The sequence below is a fragment of the Nannospalax galili genome, unplaced genomic scaffold, assembly GCF_000622305.1.
Source record: "Nannospalax galili isolate Female #2095 unplaced genomic scaffold, S.galili_v1.0 scaffold241, whole genome shotgun sequence".
Lineage (NCBI taxonomy): Eukaryota > Metazoa > Chordata > Mammalia > Rodentia > Spalacidae > Nannospalax > Nannospalax galili.
In genome coordinates, this window is record NW_008345602.1 from 502140 (window position 1) to 514568 (window position 12429).

Consider the following 12429-nt stretch of genomic DNA (forward strand, 5'->3'; position numbering starts at 1 on the left):
CGCTTCCGGTGGGGGTGGGGCCGAGCCTGCGCGGAGGGGCGGGTCTGAGGCGTCGGAGGGCTGACTGTTCAAGTTGGAGAACTGCCGGGGGCGTTGCTATGTGCCGCTGGACCGTAGTTACCGAGGGTCTGTGGACGCGGATCCTGGCTGTCGAGAGATGCTCTCACCTGGTCCTCTTGTTTAAAATCTCATTAGTGTACAGCAGTATGTCTAAGGCGGGGCTGGACACTTAAAAAGCAGAGCCAGTAGTTCTTCAAGCTTTAAATAACCAGCGACACGCGAATTCTGCTAAACTTGACACAAAGAAGGACCCCAAAACTAAAACACTGGAGCAAACACGTTTGTGAAAAATTGAGACAAGTAGCAAACGTATCGGGATTCCCGTAGTCCTTCATATCTTGTATAATCTCTAAGATCTGTGTGTTCACAGTCCCTTTTTTCTGGAGAAAGGGACCCAAATTGCCCAAGACCTCACATTTTAAGAAGACTAGGCTCCAGGGAGTCTGACTTCACAGGCTGCAGGTTTATCAGGCCTTTTTGCCTGCTGGTAATTAGCAACTCAGATAAGAACAATAAAATCAATCCTTCAGCCCCACTGATGGCAGACCTTGGGGTAGCGCAGCAGTTGTCTTGCTTTGTCACTCTTCACCTTATTGCTTTGAGACAAGGTCTCTCACTGAGCTTGAAGAGCTGACCTGGCACCCAGCAAGCCCAGGGACACTTCTGTCTCAGTCCTGCTGCTCTGGCTCTTTTTAGGTGACTGCTGAAGATTTGAACTCGAGTCTTCATGCTTGCAGAGCAAAAGCTTTTACCCACTGAGTCATCTTCCCCAGCCCTAATCAGCAAGTTTTTAAGGTTGGTTAATCCCAAATGTTAACCAATGTGTGAGAAAATGGTGTTAAAAATAGGCTATTCGTATAACCTTTTGGGAAGAGTAATGACATGGGAAGAATTATTTGGCCTGCTTCAGTTCAGCCATTTCAATACCAGGAAAATGTCCATCAGTTCTTTGTACATCCATACCCAAAGATTTATCTACAAAGATGTTTTGGGGTAGTAAAAGAAAGCCAAATAGAGAGAAAAGCAATAGAATCGTTCATAGATGAAGAGTAAAGTATACTTAAGTGTGCTGATACAGAAATATCTCTGAGATGAAGTGTCTTGGTGCAAGCCTATAGTACCAGGGGAGGGTGAGGTAGGATATCAGGTTTATCACCTCCCGGTGCTACATGGGGGGAGGGGGTGAGACAAAGAGAGACAGATATCCAGAAAGTATTGAGTTAAGGAAAGCAAGTTGCAGAATCAGATTAATGTAGAAAGATAACATGTAAAAGAAAACAAAGCAAGCCTCTCTCTTTCTCTCTCTCTCTCTCTCTCTCTCTCTCTCTCTCTCTCTCTCTCTCTCTCTCTCGTTGCGATCCCCAGAGGGCATAACCTCTGGTGGATAAGGATGGGGAGGAAAGTTTCTGAGGATCTTTATTTTCTATAGTTAGCTTTCCTGTATTGTGCCAACTGGTTTTCCCAATGAATACGTACCTTAATAATCACAAATAAAAGTTGAAGAGCACTTTACCAAAACCTTTTTGAGTTTAAGGGTAAAGGCCAAGGGAGAAAGTATGAAGGAAGAGAGAAAAGGAAAACAACATTTTTCTCTTTGAAACCACAAAGTGCTTTGAGCAGTGCCTGGTAAAGAGCAAGCTGTATATAAAGGCAAAGTTCAATGTAAATTCTATGTAAGTTCTAAGTTGTTCTCTTCAATTTCCTTCTCTTCTACTTGACCTCTAATTTTAGAAATCCTCATATTTTTCAAAATGGGAAGGATCTTGTCAATTCCTGTAGCTTTAAATAACATCTGTGTATTAATTCCCAAGTTGAAATTCAAGCCTTACCCTCAACCCCAGTGCTCCAGCCTCATATTGTGTACCTGTGTTTTTGACATTTCTGTTTAAATGGCTTCTGCCCATTTTGCAGTTAACATGTCCAGATACAAACTATTTTCTCAGAATAAAAGCATTCCCTCCTGGAGAAGGAAGTTCATAAGTCTCAGAAAGCTACATCTCAGAAGCTTTGAAAGTTATAAGATTCACAATCTCAGGCTCCTGAAGTTATAAAAGTGTAAATGCCAAGGAGAGCTCTTCCCCCTCTCCTCACCTCCCCTTCCTTCCTCTCCTCTCATCGCCTCCTCTTTTTCTGCTTACAGGTTGGGAAGGTGGGTCATCATCCATGCTAGGGTGAGATTTTGGTGATAGGTCTGCCCTTGAGTCACCCATGATCCTATAGGTATCCCTCACCTATGCTTCAGTAAGCAACCACAATAAACTCATCAGTTCGCCAAGCAAAACTTGAGTAGAATCATTTCTTTGGTCCGCCATTAGCACCCTACCTGGGAGGAATAGATATTTGTTCACAAATCTATAGAAAAGTCACACAATTCAGTGAAAGAACTCTTGATCCCACTCTCTTCCCCAAACCTCCTCTTCCTGTCTTCTCCATGCCGTAAATGGAGCCGTCATCAGGTCCAAAACCTAGAGGTCAGACTCATTTTTCCATCTTCACCTCTTATATCTAACCAGCAGCAACTCCTATTGTCTTTGACCCAATTCATCTTTAATCTCTCTACTTCTCTCCATCTTTACTTCTGTCTTCTTAGGCTAGAACACTATGATCCCTTCTGTGATGATTAATCTTAATTGTTAACCTGACAGGGTTTAGAATCCTCAGAGACAAACCTCTGGGCATGTCTGGGAGGGAGTTTGTAGAGTGGGTTAATTGAGCTAGGAAGACCCACCCTAGTGTGGGTAGCACCAGTCGACCAGGAACTCTGCTGAAAAAAAAAAAAAAGATCACCAGCATTCATCTTTCTCTGCTTCCCACCTGCAGACCCCATGTGACCAGCCACCTAACAAGCTTTCCATCATGACTTCCCTACCATAATAGCCTATACTCTATGACTATGAGACAAAATAAACCCTTCCTTTGTTAAGTTGCTTTTGTCAGGTATTTTGTTATAACAATAAGAAAAGTAACTAATACACTTGCTCAGGACTGCTTTAGTCAACTTCCATGTATCTGTTCCATTCTTGCTCCTTACAATCTCTTTATATAGTTGCCTGAGTTTTTAAGTTAAAACAAAAAACTAATACCACACCTCAACTATATCAAATATATGCTTTCAATGAAAAGAACTATAGTCTAGCTTAAAGAGCCTTAACTCTTAAGGATGTTTATTGTATATTTAACAACAAAAAAGATGACACGAGGTGGTCCCAGGATAGGCTTAGTAGTTTTCCGGTGTCGTCAAGAGCTCCTATTCTTTCTGCCTTTCCTTTCCACCATCCTGTGACTTTCATCTTCAGTCTTGTTCTATGATGGTTGCAGGATGGCTGCCACAGCTCCCCACACATCGCATCAAAGCATGACAGCAGTTGAAGTAGGAAGGGAGAGAAGGAGGAGACAGCATTATTCACTTCTGGCTCCCCATATCAGGAATAAAAATACTTCTCAGAAGTTTCTAATGACTTCTCCTGTATCTCACCAACTACAACTGGCTTAAATAGTGATTCCTTGGAATTGTATGTATTGACACCCAAACTAAAACAGAGTCTTTTAGCAAGGAAAAAGCGGCTATGGCTATAAGGTAGTCACCACATTGTCTGTTGCAGTTATTTAAGTTTCTGTGTAGTATGGGGTAGTGCAACTCTTGAGTCGCATCTCTTAAACACCCCTGTCCTATTCACCACCCTCCCCAGGACTCTCTTCCTATGTTCACTAGCCTTATCTATATTCTTCAAACATATCATTTCTTTCCTGACTCATGGCCCTTTGTATCTGATGTTCCTCCTGTCTGGATGTCTTTTCACCTCATACTTGTCTTCAAGTGATGGTGCTTCTCTTCTTAGATCCTAGGTCAAATATCATACCCTTAGGGAAGCTAGCATAGCCACTGAGCCTAAATCAGGTTCTGGGTAACACCCTTTCTAACCTGTAACCTATCTTGTTATGTTGTATATGTTCCTGCTAGTCATTGTATTCTATCTATGTTCTTATTGTTTCCTCTCCCATTAGAATGTAAGCCCCCTATGATTTCAGATGACTTCTTATTCATGCTTGTGCCTACACTGGTCAGAACTGTACCTGATACACATTAGCACTCAGTACATATATACTGAATAAATGAATGGAAATGGGAATGAATTGATGGAAATGAGATTAAATAAAAGCAAAAGAGGGCAAAAGGGGGGCAGAAAGGGGTATATTTTGATAGGTAACTGTATTACCTCTGTTATTACCTCTTTTCTTACTCTGTTATAAAATGCCTGACAAAAGCAACTTGAGGGAGAAGAGGTCTCTTTTGGCTTACAGTTTCAGAGGGAACAGTCCATCATGGTGGACTAGCTCCACAGTGGTGGGAGTGTTAGGTTGCAGCTCCTCACATCTTGGAAGACCAGGAAGTATACAGCTTGGGTTGGAGCTAGAGGTACATATAATCTTCAGGGACCACTCCCAGATAGCCACTTCTGTTCAATAGGCCACATGTCCCCAAGGTTCCACAACCTGCCATAACAGCACAACGAATGAAATTGGGTGTTCAAGCATATGAGCCCATGATGAGACAGTTCAGATTCAAACCCCAAGTGATGAAGTGAATAAGAAGCCTGACAGTCCACTGCTGACTTCAGGGCAGAAACCTTGTACTGACACACAGGAAGTGCTTTTAAATAAAAAAAAAAAAAATAGCGTGTGTGTGTGTGTGTGTGTGTGTGTGTGTGGGTTATGTGTAATGTTATGCAATGTGGAGGTCAGAGGACAACTTTGTGGAGTTTGTTCTCTCCTTGCACCTTTATGTGGATCCCAGGGATTGAAGTCAGGTTGCCAAGCTTGCATGGCAAATACCTTTAATTGTAGAGCCAGCTATCAGCCCTAAAACCTTAAAAACAAAAAAACAAAACAAAAACAAGAAAACGGGCTTTGAAACTTCATCATACTCTTCTACTTTCTTATACTGAAAAATAAAATTAGTTACAAATTGCTTTGTGCCATAATTTTCCCACTAAGCAGTGAAGTCATTTTTCTAAATACAAACAAGTTTTAAATTGCAGGAGTATATAATGCAGATGTCCAGCGGCAGCTCCTGAGGATGGATTTGTGTGTCACCGTTGTCAGTATTTAGTCCATAGATGCCAGGGAGTCCAGCACAAGCCAGAGCAGAGCATAGCACTAGTGTGGCTGAGGAACTCTATCTAATACAGCTTTGTAAAATAGATTCCATGTATGGGCACAGATCCCAAATGGCTTCACGGTTGTTAAAAGCCTTTCAGTTATAATTTGACTCTTTCCTGGGAATACTCCTAATACTGGGACAAAATTCTGGAGAATATGTGTACTTAAAGAAATAACCAAATTGCCAGTTCCTGTTTGGGATTCATAGACCACTGTTCTTACAATACAGTGCTACAATCCCTTTACATTATAGGGTTCCTTCTGTCCTTAAGACAGGCTATTGTAAGACAGAATGAAGTCAGTGGAAGCACATAACTTTCCTTATTCAAGTACTGTTAGAGATTTAAAAACATATTTTGAAAACACAAAGTGTAGAACTACAGGAATCTCATATATCTATCACCCAGATCCAGTCATTATCATGATTTTGCTACCTTTGCTTTATCTACTAATTCATTTCCTGGAATACTTGAAAGAAAAACCTTACTAAGCATTAGATCATTTTACCACTACATACCTGTGATGATCAATCTTTATTGTCCACGTGATGAAATTTAGAATCACCTAGGATACATAACTTCCTGACATGTATGTGAGGGTGTGTCCAGGGAGGTTTAACTGAGGATGGAAGCTCACACTGAGTATGGTTGGCACCATCCCATGAACTGTGTGTGTGTGTTTGTGTGTGTGTGTGTGTGTGTGTGTGTGTGTGTGTGTGTGTGTGTGTATTACTGGGGATGAACCTAGGGCTTCATGCATGCAAGGCAAGTTAACTACTAATGGAGTTATATCTCTAGTCTTGACTGGAATCCTGGACTAAATAAAGAGCAAGCAAATGCAGCATCTGCATGCGACTCCCTCTGCTTCCTGACTGTAGACACAGTGTGACCAGCAACCTTTCTCTCTTGTTGCCCCATCTTCCCCACCATGATGAGCTGTACTCTCAAACTCTGAGCCAAAAGAGCCCCTAAAGTTGATTTTGTCAGGCATTTTTTCCTGACAAACAAAACAAAAAAGTAATAGAATACCTTAACATGCATGTTAAAGCAATGATAATATTTGCTTTAAATAGACATAAGGGTTTTGTCATACCTATCAGTTAATTACTTGGGTCACTGTCATGATGAACACCTTTAATTCCAACACTACGGAGCAGAGGCAGGCAGATCTCTGTGAGATCCAGGTCAGCTTGGTCTATGCTACATAGAGTACCAGGCCAGCTGTGTCTATGGGGAGACCCTGGCTCAAAAAGACTTGAAAAAAAAAAAAGAAAACCGGAATTAATTATTTGGCATTGTGTAATGACCAAACCACAACTAAATTTTCCTGGAAGGCTCAAATGCTATTGAAATTGTCTTGCACATATAATATTTGGTTTTTAGGCCTTTAGGTTAATTGGTATTTTTTAAAATTTATACCCATTACTCTCAACCCTTCCTTTGTTTAAAGGATGTCATTGACTGTTGTGGACTGAGTCCGTTGTTATATAGAATGCCCCACATTCTAGATATGACTGATACGACTGTTTCTTTGTTGTCATTAACATGTTCCTCTGTACCTGGAAATGTAACTCAGTGGTAGAGAACTTGCCTAGAATGCACAGGCCCTGCGTTCTAGCCCTGACACTGTAAAACAAAGCAAAGCAAAACAAAACAAAATATTTATCCCTCAGTATTTCTTTTAAAGGGCAGCGAAATCTAGAGCAGTATTGCCCACCATGACAGTCTTTGAGGATGGAAATATTCTATTTGCACTTTCCCGCATAATAGTCATTAGCCACTTGAAATGTGACTAGTGCAAGTGAGGAACTACACTTTAAATTTACTTAGTTTTAGCTAGGTTGGTTATAGGTGACTACCATGTTAGACAGCGTAGCACTAATAGCCTGATTAGATTTAACTTCAGTTTTCTTAGTCAAAATGCTTCATGTAGATCCTTTCATGTAATATTACCTATAGTAATGTAATTAGGACTGTTCGGTGAGTCCATATACATAGTGACAGCCTGATTGTTCTCATGCAGAGTTTTCCCAAAGGATGTGATTTTTATCATTTAAAAAATATAAATTTAAGCCGGGTGTGGTGGCACACGCCTTTAATCCCAGCACTTAGGAGGCAGAGGTAGGCGGATCTCTGTGAGTTCGAGGCCAGCCTGGTCTACATAGTGAGTTCCAGGCCAGCTGGGGCTACAGGGAGACCCTGTCTCCAAAAGACCAAAATAATACTAATACTAATATTAATACTGCTAATAATAAGTAGGGTTACACAGGGGATGGAGAGATAGCTCAGAGGTTAAGAGCACTGACTATTAGACTATTATTGCAGCAAACCCAGGTTCGGTTCCCAGCACCCACATGACACCTAACAACCATTTATAATAATAAAAAAATAAAATAAGTAAATAAAAATATAAACTTGGGGCTGAAGAGTTAAGAGCACAGGTTGTTCTTACAGAAGACCAAGGTTCAAATCCCACATGGTAGCTGACAACTATTTAAATTCCAGGTCCAGGAGATCTGATGCCCTCTTCTGTCCTCTGCAGGCATTGTATGACATGGATGCACTTACCTACATGCAGGCACAACACTCATACACATAAAAAATAAAAATAAATTGAAAAAGTAAAGATTCTAAACTTTCTCTTTATGTAGTTTGTTAAAATCAACAAAAGAGCCAATGTAGTTCATTTGCTTATTCATAGTAAAAAAAAAAGAGGCAAAAATTTCTCCATTATATATAGACTGTGAGAAAGCTAAATTATTAAAGAACATTTTTAAGAAAGACTTTGAAAAGAATGTATATAAGAGAGTAATTTCTTACATCTTAATGCAATGCTTAATGCTTTGCACTTAAAAGAAACTTTGTGCCCTGGAAATGCATTACTGCTGAAATAATCCAGATTGCCTCATGTACATGGGTATTTTTTTTCCTTCCTTTTTTCTTTTCAGAAGACATTTCTCACAAATGCTGATGAAAATTGGAAATTCAGCATAGTGGTGTTATTCACACTTGCTAATGGATTAGTCACTTACATGGAAGATTGTAGGGCCTGACAAATTAGTCCATGGAGTATTAATAGATTGGAACAGTGCTTTGAAGGTCTTTCAATCATTTGTTATGGACTATAGCTGTCTTTGGAGAGACTTCTTCTAATAAGAAAGATTTATATGATGGAGAAGAGAGGGCCTCTGTCCTTACCTACACTCTCTCAGGTGACCTTCATACATGGGGAACTTATGGCAGGAGAGAAAGTGCCTATAACCCGATTTGACTACCCTTTGAGAATCTGAGGAAAGCTTCCGGTTCTCTTCCCAGAACAAGGCATACCTGAACATGCAGGAAAGATAGCCTACTATGGGGTTGTGGGGGGTAGGACTCCGGGACACTTAGGGATCACAGGACAAAAGCTCTTGCACTGGTAGAAAAGGCAGACACGCTTGCATGGGTATTTTTGTGGCATGTGATACACAGGATGTGACCCCAATAGGTGAAGAGTCCAGTTCCTGCTCTGTCCTATGTTCCTAGACATATCTTTTCTATTGTTTTAGTTTTTTACTTGTTTTACTTCTTCTCTTTTTGATTGAGTAATGGAAATTGCTACCAAAAACATTTTTTTTTTAACAACACCCAAGGATATTCAGTGACAAACAGGTTCCCTTTTATCGGGGTACCTGAGATTCTCTTCCAAAATGCATATATTATTAGTGATCTCTAGTGATTTTTCCCCCCAGGAATATTCTAAGAATAATTATGCATTTAATAGTTTCCTTCTCTTCCAAATAGCAGCATAATAGACATTTTTGTGTGATTATTATCCTTCCTCCTCCTCCTCTCTTCCTCCACCCCTCCTCCCCTCCCCTTTCTCCCTCCCCGCTCCTCCTCCTTTCCCCCTCCTCTTCTTCCTTTGAGATTATTTACTCTTAGTACTCACGGTTCTGCTTCTTTTTTCATGCTGTTTAATATCCATCAGATTTTATCTGACTTTACTTAATGAACATTTGGTTTCCATTTTTAAAACTATTAATGGGGGCTGGAGAGATGGCTTAGCAGTTAAGAACACTGGTTGTTCTTGCAGAAGACCCGGGTTCAAATCCCAGCACACACATGGCAGCTAACAACTATCTGTAACAACAGTCCCAGGGGATCAGGCAGCCTCTTCTGTCCTCCACAGGCATTGCATGACACAGGTACACGTACCTACATGCAGGAAATACACACATACACATAAAATATAAATAATAAAATTTAGAAAAACTATTAATGATGCAGTATTTATCTTTGTGGTTTCTTTTTGAATGTACATTCCAGGGATAAATTGCTAGCAGTGGAATTGCTGAGCCAAATTAAAATTTTTGATAGACATTATCAAATTTTTCTCTAGAGAAGTTATATTATAGGCAGAATAATGGTCCTCAAAGATGTCCACATTCTGAGACTGTAAATATGTTGTCTTACATAATAAAGGTGAGACTCAGGTTTCACATGGAAATAGGGTTGTTAATCAACTAACCTTCAAATAAGTAAACTGTCCTGAATAGTCTGAGTGGTCCCAGTTTGATCACCAAAGTCTTAAAAGTGAAAAAACAGAACCAAAAAGATGGCAGCATGAGAGAGACTTGATTGGATGTTGCTGACTTTGAAGATCAGAGGAAGGGAGCTTTGAGCAAGGAGTACTAGCAACATTTAGAAGCTGGAAATGCAAGGAAACAAAAAGACAAGGGATACAGCCCTCTTGGCACCTTGATTTTGGTCCAGTGAGATGAGTTAGACTTCTGATCCACAAAACTGTAAGACAATAAACTTTAAGCCCCAAAGTGTATAGCAATTTTCTATAGTAATCATAGAATATTAATATATTTATTTTCACTCCCACCAACAGTTTCCCATACCCTTTCCATTAATGCCTTAAAAATAGTTTCTCCCAGCCCGGTGTGGTGGCACATGCCTTTAGTACCAGCACTCGAGAGGCAGGCGGATCTCTGTGAGTTCAAGGCCAGCCTGGTCTCTATTAGCAAACCCAGGCCAGCTGTGGCTACAGGGAAACCTTGTCTCAAAACGACCAAAAAAAAAAAAAAAAAGTTTCTCCCCTCATACAAATGCTTCTTCTATTATTTGAAAAGAAGTATTTTTAATGTTGTGTTAATAGTTGCTCTAGTTAAATGGAAAATCTTGGCCTTAAGGATCTGATTGTTACATTCTTATTCTTTGTTAATTTACTCTTTAGGAAATTCCCATTGGGGCATCCTTTGTTTTGTCAGTGGCCAGGATGTGAACAGGATGTGTCATGCGTCATTTCCGCAGTGCTGAGGCCACTGCTCACCAAGCTGTAGAAACACTTGGGATAGAAGCATTCACTGGGAGCTGTTTATTGCAATGAAGAGGTATGTACATTGGAGAAGAAGTCATTCTTTTGACTTGACAGTCCAATCCTTGAACACCTTTGCTTGGTTTCTAGCAGAGAAGGCAGCATCATCGATTATTTATTGTTTATGTAGCAACTCTCACTTCTCCATGGCAGGAGCTGGTAAGGACCTAATGCAACATCCTTTGGCATACTGAGATTTTTCCTTTTCAGAGAAAGGAATTACAGTTACTGAAATGAATAGCCTCTAGGACAATCTTTCTGCACCATTTCCACTTGCATCAATCCTCAATGCAAAATATTAACAGCAAATCATAAAACAAATTTTAAAACATGATTTTATTGAAGCAGGGTCTCATGTAGCCCAGGCTGGCCTCAAACTCAGTATGTAATTGAGGATAACCCTGAACTTCTGATCCTTAGCCTCTACTTCCTGAGTGCTAGATGATGGGTGTGGACCACCACTCCCAGGTTATGGAATGCTGGGGTTCCAAACCAGGGCCTGGTGGATGCTAAGAAAACACTCTACCAACTGAGCCACCTCACCCAGTTCTAATTTATTTATTTATTTGAGACATCATTGGCCCTCCTGAAATTTTGAATTGGCTAGAAATAGCCACATCCTCCTCCTGTATTTTTTTTTTTTTTTTTGGTATGTGTGGGTGTGTGTAACACATTATGGAAAAAATATCATTTCCCTTACCACATAAGAACTCTTGCTTTGCCTGCCACCTGACAGATTTTAAGCCTCATTCTGGCTTTGGCAATTACAGTAACTGCCCAATAGGAGATGATGTAATACAATGCTTCCCTCAGATTAACTAAACTACCCTGGAAAGCTGAACAATTCGGTGAACAGAGACTGACAAACAGTTCTATTGTTTCTAGTACAAGATTCCTAACTTAAGTCTCGTGGTGAATTACCTTTGCATTTCTAGTTAGTACACATTTCAATTTCTTATTATTCACAGTGAGCATGTTTTCTGTGCCAAAGAGGGAGGCAAACACATTTAATAAGCAAGAGAGTCTAAGGGACACCTATGCTAAAAAGGTGTGAAAGGATTTGTGTCTGGGGTAGAATAGCCACTAAAAATGCTTATATAATTACTGTGCTTTTAATTACTGTGTGCCATGTAGATCAGTCTTGGGAAAAGACCAGTTGTTCTCAGATAAAGCTTACCTAGACATATATTAAAAGTACCAGACTGGTGGAACTAACCTTCTTGGATGTTTAACAGGCATACTTTGAGGCCTATACTAATTTGGTAAGAGGGACATAAAGGACAGTTTTTGCTCCTTGCCTTCCTAGGTCGACTAGTTCCAGGGGACTATGAGCATCTCTCAAAATGTCCTGTAATGGTGGTGGGTTACCTGTCCCCTTGATCAAGGAGGCTGAGGAGACCCCACCAGATGGACTTGAACCAGTGTCCAGTCTACAAAGAGGAGGGTCAACACAGAGGAATCACTTCCTCCATGCTTCCAAGCGAAGCCAACTATGGTCGAGCAGGACCTTTGACTTATTTTCACATAGGCGGAACTGGTAAAAGAAAAGGAGCCAGGGGCTCCTCCCAAGCCCACGTGACCCCTGAGAAACAGTTCCTCAAACGACCTTAAGAGTAAAAATAAATTGGTTTATCAGGGCCAACTGAATGGCCTTAAACATCCAAAAGGAAAGTGTCTTAGTTTGTTCTTCATTGCTGCGACAAAACACTCAGACCAGTACCAACTTGGGGAGGAAAGGGTTTATTTGTCTTACATCTCCCAGGTCGCACGCAGTTCATCAGGGAGCCCAAGGAAGGAACTCAGGGCAGGAACCTGGAGGCAGGAGCTGGAGCACAGGCCATGGAG

General features: G+C 40.6%; 1 protein-coding gene across 6 annotated transcripts in view; it reads left to right on the forward strand.

Moving 5' to 3' along the window:
• Positions 1-10443: 10443 nt before the first annotated feature.
• The window catches only part of Spata6l (spermatogenesis associated 6 like), a 71965-nt gene continuing 69979 nt past the window's right edge, over positions 10444-12429 (forward strand). For all 6 annotated transcript variants that reach the window (XM_008841669.3, XM_008841672.2, XM_008841670.3 and 3 more), the window contains exon 1: positions 10444-10600. The gene's annotated coding sequence lies outside the window, so the exon portion shown is untranslated. The remainder of the gene's footprint in view (positions 10601-12429) is intronic.